Below are 24,340 nucleotides of genomic sequence, written 5' to 3'. Positions count from 1 at the left end.
GACGTGCTGTATGGGCTGTGTGTTCTGTGGCATTTTCTGTGGCATTCAGGGTAAACAGTATAAGATAGGCTCAGTGAAATTAACAAGTTGTCTCTTTGCATGTACCCACATGCTCCCCACTCTTATCCTTCTATATTAAAATAGAGGCTTTTTTGTTATTTCTACTGTAATAGGCTCTCCAAAAAAATGCAGTCTTCTTTCCTGAAGTGCTATGGCAGAACAGCACTCTGTGAATTTAAGACATGCATATTCTCTGTAATTCACATCCTGAGTCATGGAGTAACCCCTCTATTGCTCCTGCACCACGTAACATTGAGTAAATGAGACTAGCCTGGCTTCAGAGCCTCTTAGAGCAGTAGCAGTGAAATTCAACAGCAGCAAATCCCATGCTGAATAGTCCCAAGTTCAACTCCGCCCTCATTTGAAACATTTGGGTAGAAAAACACAATCTTCCTACTCTATCCAGCTTCCTAGGCTGCAGTTCTGGTCTCCCTAAGCACATGCTCACTTAATACAATTTGTAGCTAATGTAATAGACATGTGGAGTTGAAAGAGAGGCTGAGTATCTAAATTGCAAAGACCACAAATCAGTCACTGAGTAGATAGATATGCTAAGTGAACGCCATTTTTCTGGAGTATCTGACAGAACTGGAAATCACAATGCAGAGAGATTTTATCACAGAGGATTTTCAATTTGTTGTTTAGAAAGATGGGTCAGTAAGCCTCCTCTTTATCCCTAATGACTAAAGAATGTAAATAATCTTGTTGTAACCATTTTTCATGTATATTTTGTATCTAGATGAGGTATATTGCCTTCTAGGTGTTTTTTTTTCCCTATGAAGGAGCATAAGATATTTTTTGTCCCCCTGTTAAAAGAGGCACTGCAGACTAATAGCCGTTTCATTTATCATAGAGGTTGATACAGCTAACGTTTTAAACAGTATTGTCTGCCAGTAATACTTAATCCCATTGTTGAAGACTGCAGTGCCCAGAGAATGTTTTTCTCATAAAGGTAGGCTGTAGTAGGCTGTAGGGAAATGTAATGACTATTTAACTGTTAAGCCAAAACAGAGACTATAATCTAGTGTCAAAAGGGTTTTACCAGCTACTTATTCTAAAGAAGAGCCTAAAGTCTGCCTTCTTATTTATTCTACTACTTAATTATTCAATAAAGATGTTTAGCAACTGCAGTGATTTGTATCACACATTTTCACTCGTGTTGCCATTTTGGGCAATACTGTTCTTTGCCTTTGTTCCTCCACTATTCTTTTGGCTGGTGGTAAAAGAGGTCTTGAAACGTTTGTTGCATTCTAATATAGGACTATATGTTCAGAGAAGGAAAAAATGTGGGCTGTGTAACTCTGATGCAGTAGAACAATTACTAGGATGTTATGAATAGAAGGGACCTTTGCGAGCTAATGGCCTGTGCAACATCGCTCAAGGAACTTCCCTGAAAGCCTTCTTGAAGTCCAACAGTTGTGTCTTACTTTCAGACACCTTTTATGACTTTGTTGACATGACATTGATTTAAAAGTTTCCAGTAATGGAGCATCCACTGCAACCTTTAATCGCTTGTCTTCCCTGTAAAGAAAAAATAAGAAGTGCACCGTGTTCTGAACCTTAATTTGTCTAATTTGAACTTCAAGCCATTGAATCTTGTTAAGCCTTTGTCAGCTAGATTGAAGAGTCATCAATTATCAATTTTCATTCCCTTTGATAATAGACACTTATAGACTAATAAATTATCCTTTAACCTTTTCTTCATTAAGCTAATAGATGGAGCACCAGGAGTCTCTCACTTCAAGGCATATTTTCCATTTTTTTTATTCATTCACATGACTCTGATTTCTCTCCAATTTTTCAACATCCTTATAAAGCCTGAGAATAAACACCAAGTGTACTGGTACAATATTTTGTCCACCATAATCAAGGATGCAGTTGCATGGCCTTCCTCTATGCTTTCTTCCAATTCATGTGTTTATTTAGCAACAGATCACATTAACTACAAGATTTTGCCAGCAACCTCTCCCACAAATGGTTATTCACAATGACTTCTAAGTACCAATTACAAGGACAGAATAATTTTCTGTTAATTCAGTTTTGTTTCTGGCTATATGACCTGACATTTTATCAGGTTCAAATGTGTGTTGTGTGCTCAGCAAGACCAGAAGGGTTATGAAGTAGATGAACTCTGAATTGTCTGTTTGCTCTTTCTGAAGACCATATGACTAGGTGCTTGGTCCCTGAGCAGGTATGCAAAGGGAGATCTACTTGTCTGTGAGGAATAAATGGCTAGAAGGACCTCAGCCACAATCAGTCACAGTGAATAACAAACCAGAAAACAGAAGGAGGGGGTGAAGTTGCCATTTTAGATATTGTGGTGTGAAAACAGACAATGAATTGTTAAACTATGCTCAAGTTGTGCTTATGAGAGAGGCTTCTGATCTTAACACTCAAGAAAATCAAGCAAGCTCATGAAAATCCCTGAAGTCATCCCATTCTCTCAGAAGAATGGAAAAGAAGAATTCTGCAAGGGGTGGCAGGACAATGTGATTCTGTGCCATTTTCAAAAAAAGCAAAGCATTAATCTTTATTTGAAAATTGGCCAAGTCACTGGTATTTAATGCTGAAAAGTTCTAGTCTTGATGATATGGATGTTCAATATTAATAACTTTGAGGCCAAAGTGAAGAAATTGAAAAAGGCTGAAGGACAGTCAAATGGTAAGTCACAGATGACTGTGAGTGAATGTCATGGCTAGGGAAGTGGCATAAAGCAGGAGGCTTGTGTTTCACACAAAACTCGTCTTAGAAGGGGAAGGGCGATGCATTTTTAGGATAGCCATGCAGATACATGAACATTTTTGTTTATTTTAATGATCTCATCAATACAGTGGATTCCATCATAAAACTATTCTGCAGAATCATTGATGAGAGGGGAAAAATGTAAGAAAATTGGCATTGTGAGGAACCTGGAACTGCAGTATAGTCCTTCAAAGATACTGAAATGAAATGGAGTCAACTCCCCTGACAGCAGAATACTTGAAATGCAGTTTGTATGAAATCTTTTGCTCCCTTGTATGAAACTTGAAATGTGAAAATGAAACCTCTCATTATTAGACTAGCAAATTGTCTGTAACTCTGTTGCAAAAAGATTCAAACGATTTTAAAAGAAATATGGAGGATAGGAGGAACATACTAACTGGAATATTTCTTTGTTTCTCTTTTGTGGGAGAGAAGATCCTTTGATGTTATTCATTTTTTTAATTAAGACCGTGACCAAGACTTCATCAAGCTAGGTACTTAAGCACAGAACATTTTGATGTTACAATGGAGAGTTTATAATTTTTCATAGCATATATCATGAATAGAGAATGCTAGTGCATGTCACCTCCACAAGCTCATCTCTTTGATTTCATCAGAAATGCTTGCAGTTCAAGTAACATTTAATGAAAAAAAGCTAAACATACTCAAACTTGAACATTAAAGAGAAAAATCATTCAAAACAGCACTGCCAAAATCGGCAAGTTTTATTCCATAATAAAGCCATGATTCATTCTTCCTTTCAAAGTTGGTTTTATGAAGACTGAACCATAGTTTTTCAAGGTTCTGTAGCAGGTCAGTGAGGAAAAAAGTCATCGTACCAATATATATTGGGAGAAATGTACATTTCAATTCAAAAACCACAATCCTCTGTAGCATCAGCAAGCTCCAGGACAACACGCTCAGAGGGTAAAAGAAAGGAAGTGCAACATTATTTGTATAAGTAAGAAAAAATAAATAAAGAGCAAAGAGTGAGTTAAGTCAATAAACCAGCCAAAAGTAATCTTGTATTTCAGGAGAGGGTTGGAAGAACAAGGAGATGCTTCAGCAAGTGCCAGTGAATTTCTGCTTCTCCTGACACATCTTTTGTTCCATTTATTCTGCCTCTAAGCAATATCTGACACTCATGTATTCTGTAAAGCTGGAAGTTTCTCTGGGGCGACAGGGCGTGCACTCTGTGTCTTTTCAAATCAGTGGGGTAGTTCTGGACTGCGCTGTACAGGAGAGATCTGGATGTACTGGAGTGAGTCCAGAGAAGGGTCAGAGAGGTGGTTGAGGGAACTGGAGCATCTCACATATGAGGGGAGGCTGAGAGCTGGGGTACTTCAACATAGAGAGGGGTCAGGGGGATCTTACCCATGTGTGTGAATAGCTGATGGGAGTAAAGAAGCCAGAAGCAGATATGTTCTAGTGGTGCCTAGTGGTGGGATAGGAGGTAATGGGCACAAATGGAAACACTGAAAATTCCGTTTAAATGTTAGAAAAAGCATTTTTATTTACTTAGTTATTAAATGTGAGGTTGATAGAGCCTCTGGAACAGGTTGCTCAGAGAGGTGGTAGCATTTCCATTCTTGGAGAAATGGAAAAGCTTTTCCTTTTTAAAGGAAACCCTTTGAACCTTTTTAAAACCTGACTGGTCATGGTCCTGGATAACCTGGTGTAGCTGGTCCTGCTTTGACCAGGTGGGGGGATTAGACCATCTCCAGACATGCCTTAAGTTAATCTTAACAGATTCCTTCCCTGAGCAAAGCTAGAGTTCAGTGGAAATTCATTGTAAACATTAGCTAAATCTTTAGTGAAATGATACCTTAAAAAATAAATAAATTTTGAAAAGGCTGTTCACATTGTTAAATGCTGTAGTTAGGGGAACTCAACAGCCTCAAGTGGAGCATAAAACTAGTGATGTATTTACTGTGCAGTCCTTCGGGCTGGGTGCCCAGGACCTTGCTTGCGCCCCCTTTCATTCTCTGTGAAACTGAAAATGGGGATATGCACTTACACCGAGATTTATTGGGTCCTCTGGGGATGTTAACTCCTTAGGTAAAAAGTAGATGTTAATACAGTATCACTGTGTACGAATCGCAGGCCTTCACATTTGAAAAGAAGGATTTCTTACCCCAAATAGTTTTTCTTTGACCTTTCCCCAAGATGAGAGAGATTTTTTCAATTTCTTATGTAGTCCGTCTGTTGTAGATTTGGGGAGGTCTGGGACTACCGTGAGGCCACGGCTGCAGTGAGTCTGGTGTCTGGTGAAGGAGAGGGGGAAGTTACAATTTTTTTTGCATGCTGTTGAACTGAATAGCCCAGCCATCCTATGGAAAGGTCCATGAGTAACGTGGCAGCTGCCACTTCATGCACAACATGGAGCCTTCAGCTGGCTCTCTCTGTACATGTGCCCACAGGAAACAGGCACTGTTTCCCTTCCCGTTTTAAGGCTGCATCTAAAGAACCATCTGAGCCTAAAGGAGAGAGGCCAGGGATAAACACCATTCAAATAACTTCCATGCAAGTTGAAACAACTCCTAACGGAAGTTGGCAGTGCTAGCTAGATGTGAAAGGCCAGTGCATTTAATGAGTTGCATGTATATATGCTGGCCACGATGAATCAAAGAAACAAATTAGGACTGCAACCATAATCCAAACCAGTCAGGATTTTTTCTTGTGCTTTGTGGAGCCTATGTCTCCCTCCAGAGTTTAAAGATAGACAAGATGGTATAGGTAATACATATGTCGAGCAGAACGTGTGGACACTTGGGACAGCCCGTGCCAAATACATGAATGTTTTACTATCCTCTTTGGAAGAATCCATGAAAAGCCAGACCAACAATTTCTGAGAGTTCTGAAAAAGTTATTAAAAATGGAAATGTGTGTATATGAAAACTCTTCCTCTTTGAGCAAATGTACTCTATCAAAGGAAACAAAATCATTGAAAGATAAGGCTATCACATCCGCAAATAAAAGCTCCAAATACCTCTGAAACTTGCTTCCCGTTGGTTTCAACTTCTGTCTTAATGGAAATTTTTTTTTAGGGTGTAATGGCTTGGCACCGTTGCAGAGCACAAGACAAAGAAACAGGAGATAAAAAATGATTTATTGTGTAATGCTGACCAGGACTGTTGCATCCCTGCTTTAGCCACGTCATCATCTGCTATACTTGCTTTATAGGCATTTATTATGTGAATGGATTATTACAATATACAGAGGTGATAAACTAAATTCTGGGAGTTATTATATGCTACCATTCATAAATTTCAAAGTTTCATAGTAACTTTTGTTCTCTTTTATTCATGATCCACAAATCTCTTAATTGCAGTCAGTGAGAAAACCTTCCTCCTAAACGGTCTAATGATTGTATGCAGAAGGTGTTTAGGAATGCTAGTTTCTTTCTTGTTTTCATTTTTCATCGCTAATGCTTAAAGCTAACAAAATAATGAGGAGAGACACATCTAGGAAAACCATCCAAGTCAGAGCAATCCAGCATCCCAGCACATATTACTGACTATGTGCTGGAAGTCACAGCGAGCTTCACTCAGACCTGCCTGTTACTGTAAGTTGAGGCTAAGTGAATTAGATGTGCGGTTTATGTTGATTAACCGCAAGGTGCCAACAGAGCTGCAATGACTGCCGCAGTGCAATGTAGATGCTCAATTCATTTGCCAGCCACCAAAGAACATGTAGATTCTTCCTTAAGATCCGCTTACTGAAGTCCTCTTCCTGGGTTCAGATGGTGTCCAGGTGACTTCTCTGGATCAGCAAAGAGCCCAGGTACACCAGGAATGGGAGAAGCCATGAGTGCTACATCCCTGCATTGTATGTCCTTGCTGGGAAGGACATCATTGAGGCTTGAACATGGGGGATGCTTGCTGTAAGCTTAGACGCTCATCACAGACCAGAGTGCTGTTTGGGGAAATACTTTTCCAGGATCCTTATGTACAGGCTTTGTGGTGGACAGACAATGAGGTATCTCAGACTGAGATGTTTCTGAAAAATATTTTTTGGATCTTAGAATGTCAGATTTGTATCAATCCAACAAAAAAAAATGGCGGTAGAACTGTTGTTAGAAATGATGGTGTAATGATGATGGGTTTTAGTGATTCAGAATCTCACAAGACTGGCTTTGAAGGCATTCATTTGTTAGTTTGTAAGAATTCACATGGCTTTTTTTTTTTTTATCAGTTTGTCTTCTTATGTGTGATCTGGTTAGGGGCTATCCTTTCCAAGATTTATTTATTTTTCCCACAACCATTAGGGCTATTGATACACGTAAAATGAAGAAACAAAAATGGGACCTTAGGGTTGTGGGTTCTTTTTTTTTTTTCTCTTTCCCCTATAGTTTCTTGATTCTAGATGTTGGAGCTTCAAGAAATACACCTGGAGCCTTGAGTCTTACAAAGAAAAATCTGGCAGCACAGAGATGATGATTGCTGACCTACAGTTAGGGACTGACCTGTAGATCCAGTGGTTTACGCATCGCACTGCTGTGAAAGTCTTCCTGTTCTAAGTCTTCCTTTTCCTAAGGGCTATGGCTAGGAGCTAGTGAGCCTTCTTCTGAGAGCCTGAGCAGATAAGTCACATTTGAAACCTGACAGCATTGCCACTCCCCATTGCAGACTGAAACCAGTCGCGTTCCTAAGGCCACAGCTGTAAAGCAAGTTTGTGGTTTTATTTTTCTTCTTTTCAAGCCATATTTTTAGTGCACCCTATAATAAATCTTCATGTTTTGATTATGTGTAAAAAGACAGTGACTAGAGACAGAACACAGTGCTACCAAAATAAACTTGCTTAATGCACAATGGTCCTGCCACAAGCACGGACTCCCCTCTTTGCCTAAACTTAATCTCATTTGAAGTGGTGCAGGGAGAAACATGGGCAGAAAGGAAGAGTCCTATCCCAATGAAAAAAAAAAAATTAAAAAAGAGCACATACATACACGCTGGCAAAAAGTGCGCAGAGGGTTGCCTAGCAATTCTGCAGACTGTTTGTGCAGTTTGAGGAACGCGTTCTGAATTAGCATGAAGGCGAAGCCGGTTATGCCGAGCTCTTCAACGTGGCAAGTTGGCTACCATTTCCCGAGGCTGAAAGTAGCAATTTGCTTTCATTGGAAATGAGTCACTGGGAGCCACTATCGAGATGCAGCTGTGTGTCAGGGCCCCGTGCTGGCGTGGCAAGAACAAGGGTCCTGTGGCACGATGGGGACAGATGAAGGACAGCGGTGGCTCATGCCACTGCTCAGCATGGAGCTAGCACTGGCCATTTTGGAGCTGCCTGGAAGCAGAACAGGTGGCCTGGAAACCCCAACACATCCTTGTGAAGGGAGGGAGAGTTGTGTCCCAGCTCCCACGCAGTGCTGCGTGGTGAGGGCAGAAGCTCTGCAAATATTTGGCGGTATTGAATTATGCAGACACATCCAGCCCAGCCAAGTCCTTCCAGAAAGGGTTTTGGTCAGCTGCCATCACTTCTTTGGCCTTGGGCACTTCAAGGCACATTGTACACATCTATATTGCCTTTGCCAATGTCGTGCTTGGTCTTGTGCTGCGGCTTGAACTGTTTCTGTACCAGGCAATGTAGTTCCATGAAGCAAGCTATGTTAGTAGGTGATCCGTGGCTCAGCTGACTGCCTGACAGGCAGGTATGTTGGTTAAGAGCAAAGTTTTTTGAAGTCACATCTTTGCTTTTGGAAATGTAGCCACACACTTAGTAAACCCTGCAGAAAAAAGTGGCTTTTGAAATCTACACTACTACAGTAAAGTTTGAAGATGTAAAAAAACAAACAAACAAAAAAAAAACAATATTTAGGCATCTTCCTTTAGAAGTATTTTCTTCTATCAAGTATATTTCATTTCATCTTTTTCAGTGAATTTGTTTGTCAAGTCCAAATCTTAGCTCAATGACCCTACTCAATCCTAAAATTCTAGTTTTACTTTTGCTTTTCCTTTCTGTTAATTCAGCACAATTTTCTCTGTAAGCTCAGGTTTGTGAACTTCAATATTTTCTCAAGTTTTGTATCAAATGGTGGGGAAGAGGTTGAGGCTAGAGAAAGATTCTTCCTTTTTTTAATAGAAGATGGAAAAAGCGTGCCAGTATTTGGCTGTTCGGAGTTTATTTTTTATTAGCTTCTTTCCTAGTATGTGAGTTGGGTGCATTTCTGCTTTGAACCACTAAGTTTTAACTACCCCTTGAAAAGCTGATTTTATTTCTTTTTTCTTCCATGGCCATATCTAGCAATTTTCTTTTCTCTCTTTTTTTTTTTTTAAAGAGTTAACTTCCCAGGAATTCCTAGAAATATATATCTAGTCCATAATCTCTAAATGGACCAACATTTCTATTAAACTGTAAGTAAGGTACTTACTTTAGAAATATGTGTTCAAAGGAAGCACTAAACTTCATGGCTCTATCAATACGTACTTATCTCCTAATGCTATATGTGTTTAATATATATGTAAATAAGAGTTATTAGCAGAGATTGCATGTTTGGCTCTAACTGTGGGTACCAGCAGATTACCCTGGGGATTTTTTACATTCTTCTTTGTTTTATTCCACATGAGAATGATAAGATTTTTATTGAATTAAATTTAGTTTTATTTAAATTATCTTGATATGTACCCAGAAAGTGTCTATTTAAAAGAAAACGTGTATCTGATTTCAGAGACTCAGAATAGACACTTCTATGCTTCTCTTTGCCCACAAGGGAATATGACAGGAACATTTTATTTCAATATTACTTTAATTAAGTAAGAGCTGATATGGAAAGTGTGTAGTGCCCTGTAATTTGATACGGACATTTTCTAACCTTCGAAACAGACTGCGGAAAGCTCTCTGTGTATATCAGTTCCTGGGGTGAGCTGGAGTGGATACGTTTTGAGTTTGTCATCTATTTCTGGTGTCCTGGCAGTATTTTTCCTTATCAAATCCATAAGTTATGTCATTTCTATTTCTGTTCTTTCTTTGAATCAGTCAAGGTTGTAGGTTTTTTTTTTTTCATTAGCTGTTATGCAATGTCACTTATATTCCTGGCATTTGTGTTTCTGGAAGAATTTGCCTGTCAGTTTTGCATTCTTAGCACCTCCAAAAAATGGAATTTATGAGTTCACTTTGCATACATAGTAACTGCATCCTTGGCTGCGTGTTCACTAATTGAGCTTGGAGCACATAACTAATCCCATCCCAGACAGACTCCAAAAGGGGATGTGCGAGTCAGAAAGTGTTGTAGGGTTGTGTATGGAGAAGCATTTTGAGGTCTGCTTGGGATGTGCTGGTGCAAAGGCTATTTTGGTATAGTGGTGAAGCACAACTGCATCGTTCAGCTGCTGCATTATTCATGGCTTTTCTTCAGAAATTGACTGTGCATGAAAGCCAGCTTTTCAAGGCTAGTGGCTTAAGAAGGATCTTTTACACGAGCCTTGTCTGAAGTTCTCTGCCTCTTGGGGCAACAGGAGTATTTTCCAATACCTCAAGAAAATTGGAAACTGTGGGGATTATATGAGGGGAGAGTGTCTGTTTTCACAGTCTTGGACTCTTAGTTTGGTTTTAGATTTTTTAGCATTTTTCTAGGTCAGGTAGATGTGACAAAACCATGTTCATGTCACAGGGAATGACAATTCAGATGTTCCAGTGAGAAATTTCTAAGTAAAGCCTGTTGTAGAAAGGATGCAGCAGGATCTGCGTGCTGCACAGATGTGGCGTAGGAACACCACATCTTTCTTTATTTAAAAGAATCCCAAACCAAACCAATAAAACACAGGAAACGTGGGCTTCATCTGTACCATCCTTATGCTCAGCCCGGAGGATGCCCTGCAATCCTCAGGCCACGTGGGTTAGGCTGACAGGGTCGGATCCTGATGGCCAAGAGCAGCCAAAAGCGGGAAGGGGAGCGTGTCGGAGCAAGGGGGGCATCCGCACGACAGGTCTGCTGTCGCCCTCACACAGGAATTAGCTGGTGTCTGGCGTCCCACATGGGAACTACCTGCTTCATAGCAGTGGAAGGAATGCTCTGGAAAATATCAATACCAAACTATTAGGAGTTGGTTTTGAAGCAGTGAGCTCAAGGAGCTCCTAGCAGCAGCACACCATTTGCTGCAACGCGGGGAAGTTGGATGCTCTGGGAATTTGGTGAGATGGCAGAACGGAGCCTGCAGATCTTCCCTAACTTTGTGTGCTTCTTATCCACATGTCAAGAGTTTGTTCAAACTCATTGTTCCTCTATCAGTGTCTACATTCCTGTCACACTAATGGAAAGACACTGCAAATTGATGTGTCTGTATAGCTAGAGACCATTTGTCTCTTTTCTTAGAGAAAAATCTGCTTTTAAAAAAAAAATTTAAAAAGAAGTCAAGGTCTGTATTGTTTTATCCATATGTTGAAACGCTACCAATACAAGCTAGTGAGAAATTTCAGCTCTTTCCATTGTCAAATTTGCTAAATGTGATGGGTTGATGAGGTTCCTTTTCTTCATTCAAAGTTTTTGGGCAGGAATTCCAGCTAATATAAATGTCCCTCATGGGCCAGATTAGGTCTCAGTATCTAATCTAACATGAACATTTAAGTGACTTGGATTTTTTCCTGCCTTTATTTTTCTAACAAATTTTGTTTTAATTTTCTTTCAAATCTGTTGGTCTGGGGAACTTTTCAGTTGCAGAAAATAGTTTTGTGGATAAATAGAGGATGGAAATTCTAATAATTCAAAGTTTGTTTTCAGACTGACTTGAAAAGTAATCATTTTAAAATATACTCCGGAGTGCAAATCACAAGAAGAACCCCTAGCAGTTGATAATGGGAACAATTAAATATTTCATTTTTCTTGAAATATTGTGAAATAAATTTTAAAAATTGTTAATAAAACTCAATTAAAGTTAATATAAAATCAAAGTTTAATTTAAACCAATAATCAAAGTGAAATATTTTTACCTTAATGAAATGAAAAGGTTTTGATATTGGCAAAATAAACAGTGCAAGTAAGGTAGAATTAGACCTTCTTTCTGAAGCTTTACTTTAGAAAATTAAAAAGCATTGTTGAGATTACCATGGTGGACTTTTCCTTTTTCCTTTTTCCTTTTTCCTTTTTCCTTTTTCCTCTTTCCTTTTTCCTTTTTCCTTCTTTTCCTTTTTCCTTTTTTCTTTTTTTCCTTTTTCCTTTTTCCTTTTTTCTTTTTCCTTTTTCTTTTTTTCTTTTTTCTTTTTTTCTTTTTTCTTTTTTTTCTTTTTTTTTTTCTTTTTTTCTTTTTTTTTTTTTTTTTTTTTTTCTTTTTCTTTTTTTTTTTTTTCTTTTTTTTTTTTTTCAAAGCTGCATGCTCTGACAGCAGTCTGTTTTTCTTTCATGCACTAGTTCAGCCTAGAAAGTACATAATGCCAGTGCATCATTGTAGTGCCCAGCTTCAGTCACTTGCTGACTTCTTCTCACCTTACTTATGGCATGCCCCCACTGAGGTCAAGGCTTGGATTTTATCAGTCAAGAAAAGAGATTTTGGCCATTCCTTTAATCGCTAAATCAAGAATCCCAAACTGTCTGGATGTCAGGAACACAGTAAGTCACACTAAGTGATGCCTTATTGCAAATGGAAGAGAAATGAGCTCTCCATCTCTGTGTGGCTCTTGGTTCAGGTGCTGAGATGAGAAACATGGAAATAAACCATTCAGTGGCTAGTTCATCCCAGCATAGCGAGGCCTTGGCTAGGGTACAGCTAGGTTCTCTGTAAAAAATAGTGTATTAATTTCTGATTTTATTTTATACTGGTACAAACCTACTTATTTCTTCTAATTGCTGGTATGTCAAACCCCATTTAATTGGGAGGAGACGCTGGCTTTCTTTGTGCATGGTATGAAGCACCAATGCGTGTGTAGATGTGCCTTTTCTGGTTTGGCATTACCAAATTAAGTGTCAGTTTGTGAAATATTTACTCTATCTGCAGAGCAGATGGAGTGGAAATGCTCATGTGAGTAAATATTTGCCATATATGGACTGTACAATCTGGCTGCATCCTTGCTTATACTCTATAATTTATGCTTTTTAAACAGCAATGAAGAAACCTCAAAAGATTCAGAGGTTCATTTGGATTCTCATAAACACCAAAAGCTTGGATGCTTTCCTCTGCCTCTTGAGGCTCTGCAATTTCAATAAGAAATTTGGTGGAAACAGCTTCTGTAGCAATGCATTTAATGCTTGTTCTACTTCCATCTAGGTGCAGAATATACAGGGTAACTGCGAGGGAACAGGGGACATTCACCGCACATTTTTAGACTCTAATATATAGCTCTGTTTGGATTCGGGTCAAGTATAGTGCTTGACAGGCAGTCCAATTTTTACCTAAAAATGTATTGTTCTGATTTGTTTTAAATACCTAATTCTGTTCAAGACCCTGTATAAGAGAAGTCTTATTTGACTACTATCATTGAATGTGTTTTCTGTAAACTCATTTACTCTCTCTTCTCTTAGATAATGAACATTTCAAAACACATTCACCAAGTGAAAGTGTAGAGAAATGGGAAAGTTTATTTTTAATTATACTTTTAAATGATTTTATTCTGAAGATTTATTAAAAGGAGAAGAAAACCCCCTAAAGTTCTGAAGGAATATTAACATAACATGCCTGTAACTCAAGCTGTGTTTAATGAGAGGTGCTGGTTTTTTTTTCTGCCATGAGGGCTACAGTCCAATGAGTGATAGCTATGAAAGAGGTCACATACATATTCATCAAATTCGACATGCACATGTAAACTGGTTTTAATAGGCCATGACAGCAGAAGTTGTGTCAGGCAAATAGCTGCACATGTGCTCATTCCCTCGACTGGCATATTTAGCCATTATCACTCTGGTATCCATGGATGAAATATTAGCTTGTTAACTTAAGACCATCAGTTGTTGCTGATGCTTAGTGGCAACCAAAAAAACACAGATTCCCTCTGCAACTTTATTATGTGCAGAGGTAGAGTTGAATTATTACAATTTCATTGTAATATTTCCATTTCCTTCCCTTATTTATTATAGAGGATATTTGCAAGTGATAAATTGGAACGCAACTACAATATAAATAAAGGGTCTATTGATTCAAAAATACTCCAAGGATTGGATCCTGTTATTTCCATGAATTTCTTCCACTGTGCTTCTGATTGTACATTCAGAAGGAACAACGTTGCTACAGCAGTAATTTTTCCATGAGCACATAGCAGCGTGTATATTGACACAAAAAAAAAATAAACCAAGGGAAAATACAGTCCTTCAGAATCCTCAGCGCAGCAAGGGGTAAACGACCGGCGCCCTGCCACGTGTAAATCAGCATACCTGCTGGATCCCGCTGGTTTGTTTTGCCTAAGGTGTGACAGTTTGGTTAACAGTTAACCTCTTTTTGTTGTTCTCTTCCACGGCTAAGGAAAAGGAATGCCGGACTTTTCCCATCTTGTAGGGGAATAACGTCTTTCTGCACTGGGGAAAAAAAAAAAATAGAGACACTACATACAGAAAAACAGAGTTACTTAAACAATAGCTTTGCATTTGAAGGTAGACGTACTGTATTGCAGCCTCGTCCCCAGAGAGATTTTTTAAAGGCTACACCTTTGGACTGATGTGTGGGATTGGGCTATGATGGTGTGTTTGAGGAAGGGATTTGCATTGCTCCAGCAGCAAAGGTACCTCTGTATGCTACAAGGATGATACACTGGTTTACAGACTTGTTCCTGTATGTATGTTAACAAACAAGTTTGAGCAGGGCAAGAAACCTAAAAAAGAGTTAAAACCTTGTAGCATTCTAATTGTGTATGCTGAGGTGTGAATGCCTTGCTTTTCCAAATTGGTTCCCTTGCATTTGTTGAAGGTCTTTTGGAAATATTGAGAGCTAGTGAAAGCAGATGTCAAGCTTGGCCAAATTATGGTGTACTTGATTGTAATTTAAAAGTAATAAAACAAGTCAGCACTGAGGCAACTCAGCAAAGAAGGAAATAGTTCCCTCTGTAAACAAGTTACCCCCCTTCCATGTCAGGCCAGGAAACTTAGCTGCCCAAGTCACGAGGGCAAAATCTTTAGGTGCGGAAATGAAGTGTGGAAGGTGGGTTTTGAACCGTATCCTCTTGTGGCCCATTAGACCTTGACATGGTGGGGAAAGATAGTGGGAAGTTAGAAATAGTTTGTAGGTTTTCTTCTGCACAAGGACAATAGCTGTTTCCCTGGGGATGGTAGTTGCAAATTCCTGGTGCACACACTAATTTCAGCCATGGTCCCTCCTGTATATGGCCCTAAAAGACTCTTTATGCCAGGTCTGGTATGAAGTTGGCCACAGCAGCTTTATCCTGTCTGAGAGTTGCTCTGCTGCCTGGAGGGAATATTCCCCAAACGAACCACAGCTGCAGTGAATAACACCAAAGAGCCTTCTCAGGAGTTGAGGTTGATGTTTATTTTAAGAAAGCACACCTCGTCTTTGTGATTTTGGACTCCCACACAGTTGGGAATGCCACGGCCAGTTGAGAAATCTGTAAAATTGGACTCCTGAGGCAGATATATTCATCAGTCAGTACGCACCCCTTTGCATGTCTTGCACTGCTGTATTTTGAGTAAGAAGAAGCATGGAGAATGGTGCTCTGTCAACCATCCCAACTGCAAGGAGAATGAGGTTCAAAGAGGAATACTTAAGAAAAAGTACTGCATTTCAGTTTTGAAGGACTAAATTGAGAGTTATCTGTATTTACACATTTCAGTTTTGAGGGACTGAATTGTGAATTTTCCGTATTTACAAAAGGTGACAAGTTTTGAGCAGGTCCTCTGTTTCTCCACGTCATGCCAATTTGTGTGTCTCTATCTTCTAAGTTTGACACTACATGCTTCAGAAAGAAGAATTAATTAGAGAAGTTGGACAGGAGATAACTGCTACTATTTGTGGGGTTACTCTTGCTCTAATCATTTAGAGGTGAGGGTGGCATTATGGCCTGAAATAGAGGGCATTATCCTGACCAAAATGTTTCTTAGCATTGCATGCTGCTGCTCCAGGTAGTTTTGAAGTCCAGGTAACAGCCAGTGATTCTTGCCAGTCTTCATCTCCAGGCTGGAAATCCCTCTTGCAGAGCTGGAGTCCCAGCATCTTGCTGTGAAGGTCATTGGAAGATCAGAGTTTGAGTCTGAAGTCTTCCAGACAGCGTCTTCCTATGCAGCTGTATAGGAAGAGTCTAGTGCGAGGGGTCGTGAGGAAGGCTCTTAGGTGCTGCTTTGCTATAAATGAAGATAATTTAAGAGGAGAGACATTGAGAGTTGACATGAGTTAATCTTTTACTGTTCCTCTATTTTGTATTTGTTAATGCAGCAAGTCTGGTTTCAAATATTTTGAAAAAAGACCTGAGATTGCCCCAGTACTAACTGTGCAAGGAGAAGTCAATCCTATAAAAAGACTTTATCTTTTTATTAAAAAATGCACTAAGTCATGGGAAAATATTCAAAATGAGGAATGATCTGATAAAAAACATTAGAGGCTTGGCGTTGGCTCGTATGAACTTTTCCGAAAAGAGAAGGGACGTGTTTGTATATTTCTTATCAAACAACCACAGATTTATTTATATCAATCATTCCTGTAACATGACATGTGAAATTAGCATTATTATTTAATTTCACTTTTACAGCAACAAGCAACATCATTTTTGATCTCGTCTAGATAGAGGAGATGGTTTCCAAAAGTGCTTTTCAATAAATGGGAAAAATGGCTGCTCTTTAATAATGTAGAGTGCAGTTTTGATTCATCCGGGTTTAAGAGCACAATTTTTTATGGAATCCAAAATAAAGAAGGTTTTTCTAAACCTCCTAGTCATACTAAGAAACCTGTCCTCTGAGCAGGACAATAATATGCTGCAATCTCTGTCACAAAGAAGCATTTGAGGTTTTTCTTCACTTTTGTGACCTCAAATCAACTTTCTGTCTTGAATATATAGTAAACAGTTCCACTGCATTCATTCCAAAAGGCAAGCACATCTGAACTTGCAGTTGAAACTATTTATTTGACTTTTTTTGTTTCTTTTTTGACAAGCTGTTTAGCCTCCTTGATTTATTGACATGCCGAGTTAAATCATTATTTGAATTTGAGAGAGATTTAGGGGTGTGCTGGGGTGGATTTTTCAGCTGTTGGGTAGCCGCAGCATTTGCAACTGGAAGTCTAATTAGGGGATGGGGCAGGAAGAGCTGCTTGCATGGTCATTTTTGCATGTATTTTAATGGAAATAAGGAAATACAGCAAGTCAATGGTTAGCATTTATAAATGTGCATATAGATAAACTTACTGCAACTGTTAAACTCTTCCATAAGAGTTCCATATCTTTATGTTATTTTCCCTTCCTCTGAATCTCTATTCCTTTAAACAACAATTAAAAAAGAAAAAAATCTGCATCCTAAAGTTTTAGGAAAAGTCTGTCAAGTGAGGCTGTCTGTAACCATCTGCAGCACTCTTGGCCATCAAACACCAGCAAAACTGCCCCAGACAATTGGCATGGCATTCCCTAATGAATGAGCACCACCAGGGAAATGAAGCCTCAGTTTGCTTGCCTGTTATTCTGCCCAGCAGGAGAAGCCCTTTATGCCACTTCTGATCACTTTTTTGAGTCTGTAAAATGCTCCTTGGCACATAGTTTCCTAAAGTTTATGGGGAGGATTTTCCGATGACATGACATGTAAAAGATGGTGTCTTGCACGTGTTTTTCCTTTCTCCCTTTCCTCGCTGACTGCTGGGTCACCGTTGTCTGGTTGAACATACACAGCGTGTGCACTATGTGAATTCACACTTCCTTGGCAAAGGCACCTCGTACAGAAAGCTCACTCCATAAATAACTTGGGCCGTGCGTTTATTCTGCTCTGAAATGCTGTAAAAAATAAAAGGCTACCTATCAAAGTTGTTTGTCTAATAATGGAGGAAGGGGACGATATTGTAAACACTGTCCAAATGAATTGTAGTAACCAGAATAAATGGTGGTTGCTGTTACTGAGCGCTGAGACTGAGCTGAGGCCTTTCCAAATGCATCACATGTGACTTTAATCCATTCCAGAGCCCAGGTCTCTTCCAGGCTCGGAAATTTGATGCTCCGAGGTGCTAAGCCCCCTCTATTGCTATAGAAATCAATAGGGCAGCAGTCTGCTCAGCACCCCACAACGGTGATCAATCTGTTGCAGGCCCGGTCCTCCAGGCCTGATCCTGCACAGCGTTTCTGTCCACACTTAATTTTAGACAGGGATATACCGCCGTTTGCAGAAGGACCGCTCACTTTAAGTTAACGTGCACATAGGGTTTACAGCACCAGGGTCTTGGTTTGTGTTCGGGTTTTGTTTCGATGCTGCAGCTTGCTAGCGTGCCTTCCTTGTAGCAGTCTGCTTGAATAAAGCCACATTTCTCTTTTTAAAATCAGCAGTTTATCTCCTTTTGGTGGGTAAGTATTCTTGGCACTGAACTTGTTAATAATAAGCTGAAACAAGGGCTTAAAGGAGTGTGTTTACAATATATGAATGAGACCATATAGGATATATCCAGCAAAATGCCATTTTATGTGAAAGTTTAAACCAGCAGGTGCTGATGCTCACGCAGTGTCCCCTCAGCAAGAAAAATGTTAATTCATGAAAGGAGCAGTAGGGTGGGGAAGGGGTGAAGGAAAAAAAAATACCAAAACCCACGTTCTTAGCCATCAATATTCACTGCCTGAGAGGGGATAAATCCCGCTTCAAACAGCCCTTTAGACACCGCCGTGTAACGGTCAGAAAAGGCACTCTTTGAGGTGACATTCAAACCTCTAATAGCAGGCAGGCAGTTTTGACAAGAGTAATTTTCTCTCCTCGCAGGCCAGCGACTTTGCTGCTCGCCTACCTGTCCGCGACAGCCTGGCCGGAGCAGTAACCGAATCCAGTTTGTTGGAGAGGTGGGGGCCGAGGCCTCCGGGCCTCCCCAGCCCATCTGTAATTATATGGCCGGCAGAGGAGTGCCTCAGGTTGCACATTAGGCCCTTGCTGAGATCAGTAATTATAATATCAGTTTTCTCCAAATAGGTCTGACAGAATGGCATTGGTAGCAGAGGTGACTCAAAGTTTAGTAAGTCTTAGGGAAAGTTTACTGTCTCCTGCTGCTTTCTGTCCCACAAATTTGGCTTCTCTAATAACCAGCACTGGCCACAAACAGTAGGAATCCTTTTCAATCACTATTAGCAACACTTCATTTCTGTCATATTTGACCCCTGGCAAGCTGCAGCCCAGCAAAGAGCATTCCCTGCAGAAAGTAACCAGACGTCCAGGATTTACTCTGTGACAAATGACGTTGTTAAGGGCCCTTAAAAAACACTAAAACAAATTCACAGCAGGACTCTGGAAAGCCCTTTACCAACCTCCAAAGGACGTAAGGTATAGGATAGCCCTTATACGGTAGCACCCCATCTTTACCTGTTCCCTGTGTGACTTCATGTTTGCTGGTGCCTCCAGCAGGAAACTGCTGCTCCCCTTCAGTTTTCTTAAAAGCCTGGTGATGCAATTTGTGTTATATACTGCGAAGTTTCCTAACACAGTGACGCCTTTCTCTCACCTAGACGTTTTTCATTTGCGGCTCTTTCTGGGTAGTTCAGCAACCCTGTTTTTACTCTGAAAAAGTGAGACACGAGGAGGTTATTACAGCCACCAAGCCCACGTCTAGCCAATGCCTTCATTTTAAAAAGTAAAATATCCAAGTTCATCAGGAAACTATTTTTCTTTGTTTTGTATTTTTAATTCTGTTGTGTACAACACTTTTTTGAAGGACTTTTTTGCATGCTTAGTTTCTTGTAGAGCCAATTGTGCATTTGAGGTGACATTGCAGACACCAGCATCCACATAACTCACTGTTGTGAGAGTCTAAAATGGGTGCAGCATGACCCTGGGCAAGCAAGCAGCAGGAGAAGAGCTGCTGGGAGATTGGAGCAGGATAAATAGGAGATGCACAGACTGCTCTTCTTCAGACACATCCAGCTCAGTAGTTCTGAGATAGATCCTGGTTGCTCAGCGGGAGCTGTGGTCTGTTAAGTGTAATGAATACATTAAAAAAAAAATAGGAAAAGATGTAGCAAGACAGAAAAGCAAGGGCTTTTGATGTCACAGCTTCTTACATACTCCTCCCAGCTGTTCTTTATTTCATTTCCTCACCTTGTGATTTATGGGGGGGGGGAAGCAACAAAAACCCATCTTGGCTGATGGTTTATGGCCGTTCAGAAACAGTGGTCAGCGGGGTCACCCTGAGTCCTCCTGCATTGCCTGTTCTCCTTCCCACCTGTGTCACCGTGCAGGCCAGCCGTGAGCTTGGGGCAGAAAGCTGCCTAGGTGCGGCAGGCACTGCCCTGACCGGGTGAACTGCATTGTTTGCCCTTCCGTGGTATTTTTCCGCTATGCTCACAGTTGACATTTGAACATATTTTGGAGGGCGTGTTGCAGCCGCACCTAAGCCTGTGCCTCAGGCCTGTTGTCTCTGACCTAGGAGCCTTCTCGAGAGCCACACTGAGGGCTGTCCTCTCTGTGCACATCCAGTACCTCCTTATTTTAGGGATTTGTGCAGTGCTTCGCTTAGTTTCAGGATTCCCATGAGCTAGTTGGGGAATGTGTTGGCGACCGAAGGCAGAAGGGGGGCTGTGAACCCACTGAAGAAGTACATTGCTTTTAGGTCAAGAGCAAAACAGTCTGTTTCAAACAGACCTACATTCTTTCCTTGTACAGTGCCCGCACACTCCTACTTTTGCATGAAAAATGAGAGTTTTGCTGTACTTTCAGTCTTCTGGCCAGTTTATGTCTTCCTTGGCAAACCAGATGTTGGCACTTTCATCTTCCCAGAGGCCTGGTCAGCTTGCATAAGAACAGAAAACAGGCTGGGTGCACTCAGAATTAGCACAGGCTGACTTGAGAGCTAGCTACTGTCTCAGCTGGGCAGCGGCATTTGCCAGAGAATGGGATTAGGTGAATGAGTATCTGTGGGATGCAAGAGTTGTATTTCTTGGTCATCAGTGCAATGAGAAGTGTATGTTAAAGGGTAACACAAAATTATTACCATTGTATTTGGGCACTTGCAATAAATACATGGAAGAGAAAGGGTATGAGAGGAAAAAAAAAATCTGTCAAGAATTGCTGCACATCTGTGTGTATTTTTGGGGCTTGAAATTGAACATTCTCTGGAGTCTTTGATCCACAGCTCGGTATTTTGCTGAAGAAGGCTAAGCTAGACTGATCAAAAAAGAGCAGTGTGAAGAGGGACCAATTACTACTTGCATTGTGCCATGTGAGATTGTCTTCTAGACCTTGATATGCTCTTAATATACCAAAAATAGCCTAAGAAGGTCCAGTTTTGTTGCTGGGAATATATATGCTGAACTGAAAGCATTTTGCAGCCATCAAGATCTCCTTTAAAAGTACGTTTACGATTTTGTTTTATCTTCTCCATTAATGCCCCCTGCCAAGGCTCATAGAATGAGTAAGCAGAGCACAACAGAGCTGAAATCCTAGGAGACGCTGATGGGGTGCATGGTTTGTATTGGGGCGGATCAGTCAAGAGGGCCTTGAGCAAAAAACTCACGTAGGCCTTGTTGTTCAACTCAGACAGAAATCAGGCATCTGGGAAGAAGTGTGTAACCTGCTACTTTCCACCTCAGAGGCTCTAGGTTGACAGAATTATTTACACACCCGAAGTCATGCTGTAGGGCTGCCATCTCGGCCTAGGCTACCATCCTCCTGGCCCAAGTAACCCCTTATCATATCTTGCCAAGTTGGTTTTCAGCTGGCCCAGGTTCCTGAGCCATGCAGCTGTACAAACTCGCTGGCTGGGGCCAGGGAGGGCAGACCCACAAGCAGCCCCCCTCTGGGGGGACATCCATACATGCAGGTGGAACCGCCGGGGGACCCCAAAGGTCTTCAGCGTGATCACTGTTGCAAAGCCCAGGGGATACCTGCTCTTTCAGTGTGTGGGCAGCTGAAGTCCACTCCCAGGAAAGACAGGTTTTACTTAATTCTTTCTGATTTTTTCTCCTCCTTAACGTCCTTAATTGATTTCTTTTCCCTGTGGCTGCAGGCCCGGATTACCAACTTTCCTCAGACCCTGAAGGTACAGGACACTTCTGAAGTCTCGAGGCAATGTAATTAATCAGCTATATGGAGAGATGGAGTCCAGTTAAACTATCAGCCACTACTGGCGATCTGCAGTAGAGCCATGCTGATCCTGCAGTACGTGAGGCAGAACTCCCTGTATGAGCCATTAAAAGAAGTCAGATCCTGCTGAGGAGGAGAGGTAGGTCTTGTGCTTAATGCATCGAACTGGGATTCAGGAGGCAGAAGCCGAATTCCCGCTTCCCTGCCTCAGCCTTGCTGCCTGCCCTTAGGGTTGCCACTTACTATCTGTGCCTTAATTGCAAAGTTTCTGCGTGCCTGTGTTGCTGTACAAAGCTGTTTTTTCTTAAAGAGGCAAGATGTTTGCCACAACAGAGCCCTACGATCAAGATAAAGTATCGTGGTTAAAACAGAAAGTTGGATATTTGCTGGAATGAAGACTGTTTCTTGGGCTGACCCACAATGCACAAATTGTGGGGGCTTGTTGACTTGCTGCTGTGCTAATGCCCATTCACACGGCTCGTTTCTTTTTTGCATTGCTCAATTTGTGTGAAAATCTCTGTCTTTACATTTCCAGTAAAAGTCTGGTCCGGGCTGAGTTAACATAAAGCTTGGTGGAGAAACAAGGGGACAGGCTAGCGTTAAAAGGAAGGGAAGCAGAGGTGACTCAAAGTTTAGAGAGCCTTAGAGAAGTTTACTGTCTCCCGTTGCTCTCTGTTCGACAGAGTTGGCCCATCTAAAACCAACACTGGCCAGCAGCAGTGGGAATCCTTTTCAATCACCATTAGCAACACTTTTATTTCCATCATACTTGACCACAGCAGGCTGCATCCCAGTGAAGAGCATTCCTTTCAGAAAGCCAGCAGACATTCAAGTGCAGCGGATTTACTGTGTGAAAATGGCATTTTTAGGGGCTTCTGAAAATGTTTAAATGAATGCTCTTTTTTTTTTTTTTTTTTATTCTTTCTCACAGCTTGATTCTCAGCTTAGAAAGCCCTTCTTGCTAAACAATTTTAGAGTCTCCTACAGGAGTTTAAAAGTTAGGTTAGTGTTCAAAATATAAATGTCTCTTGCTACTGTGGAACTACTCATTTCTTAATGTGTGTATATTGGGAAAACCAGCATTTGTACCTATTTTATTCAGCGTGAATGAATTAGGATTACTAATGCATATTTTGGAGTTGACAAAAGAATTCTGCACAGTCTTTAAGTTTTTATGAAACTCTGCAGTAATGTTCGTGAGGTTTTCCTGCTCAGACTAGCAAGACAGCCTTCCATAATACAGCCCCATTCAAGTTGAAAAGAGCCAAGAAGAAAAATTTCCCCTGGTTTGGCCCTATTCCTAAAACTTTCCGTATCTCCTTAATCAGGAGACTGCTTTCAGGTCAGAGGGAGGGAGGGAGTGAAGGGACTTAAGCTGAACGCTTATTTGTTGGAGAGGACAAATAGAACCAAAGTCAGTCTCCATTGCAAATCTTAGTTAAAGCACAATTGCAAGGAGCTGGTTAAATCCAAGTCACAGTGTGGTGGAGTGGTAGGACTTCCCTTCACTCCCCAGACCAGATTAAAGTGGCTCTGGGTTTGGTTCTTTCCCTGCACAGAAACGCCTGGGCTCTCGCCAGTTCTGCCTGGAATCAAAGGGAATCTCTTTTCTGCAGTGAATTATGTGACGGGCAATTATGTGCAAATAACTATAAAAGTATGGGTTTTGTCAAGTTCCCGTAAAGTCCCTGTTTATATTCACAAACTTTTACTGTCTTCTTTCCTGGGGCTGGAGATTTCAGGAGCAGCTTGTGAACTTTGTTCCCCTCTTTTTTTTTTTTCTTATTCTGGTTTTGGGGGTATCACTGAACTGACGGCTGCTCCTGTGAGGGAATTTCCACGTGCTGATTCCACGTGCCTCTCCCTACACAACCTGCAAATGTATCCCAAGTTAATCCCACCTCACTACATCAATAGCCCAGTCAACAAAGACAATCTCTTAAGGTTTTCAGAGAGAAATAAGCATATTTAGACAGTGTGGGTGTCATCTATGGGATGAATAATCTGCTGAAGAGCTAGCAGCCCCTTGTTAGTTACAGAGCCTGGGTGATTGAGCCCCCAGCCAAGACATCTCTGGTAGGAGCCACCAGTGAGATCAGATGAATCCAGGCATGTGGGGCTCCTGCCTGAAGTCCTCCTGAGCATGAACAACAGTGGGTGCAAATTCAGTTTGGGTCAGTGTGAAAACATAATGTAAAATGCAACACAAAAACCCTGTGCAGGGGAAGAGTTTGACATCCTTCTGTTGTTCTCGGGGAATTAGTACAGCATCACTTTGGAGTCAAGCACGTAATTTGAATGTTGGGCCTTCTAATTGATCCCAGTCTCGATGAAGACAGACTTGACATTACATACTATGTGATCACTGGCACAGCAGGGGCAGTTAGACAGAGAGCATTGAGTGGTGTGTTCATGAAAGAGCTAATA

At 40.9% G+C, this 24,340-nt stretch overlaps 1 long non-coding RNA gene across 13 annotated transcripts in view; it reads left to right on the top strand.

Moving 5' to 3' along the window:
- LOC106044706 (uncharacterized) overlaps positions 1-24,340 on the top strand; it is a 445,326-nt gene that overhangs the window by 347,935 nt on the left and 73,051 nt on the right. For 12 of the 13 annotated variants that reach the window (XR_010830788.1, XR_010830789.1, XR_010830787.1 and 9 more), the window contains one exon: positions 21,837-22,052. The exons of the other annotated variant lie outside the window; for it this stretch is intronic. This is a non-coding gene — a long non-coding RNA (uncharacterized lncRNA). The remainder of the gene's footprint in view (positions 1-21,836; positions 22,053-24,340) is intronic. 13 annotated transcript variants of the gene reach the window in all.

The sequence above is a fragment of the Anser cygnoides genome, chromosome 3 (assembly GCF_040182565.1).
Source record: "Anser cygnoides isolate HZ-2024a breed goose chromosome 3, Taihu_goose_T2T_genome, whole genome shotgun sequence".
NCBI classification, from domain to species: domain Eukaryota; kingdom Metazoa; phylum Chordata; class Aves; order Anseriformes; family Anatidae; genus Anser; species Anser cygnoides.
Note: the sequence above shows the minus strand (reverse complement) of the source record. Positions and strands in the feature narration are given on the sequence as shown.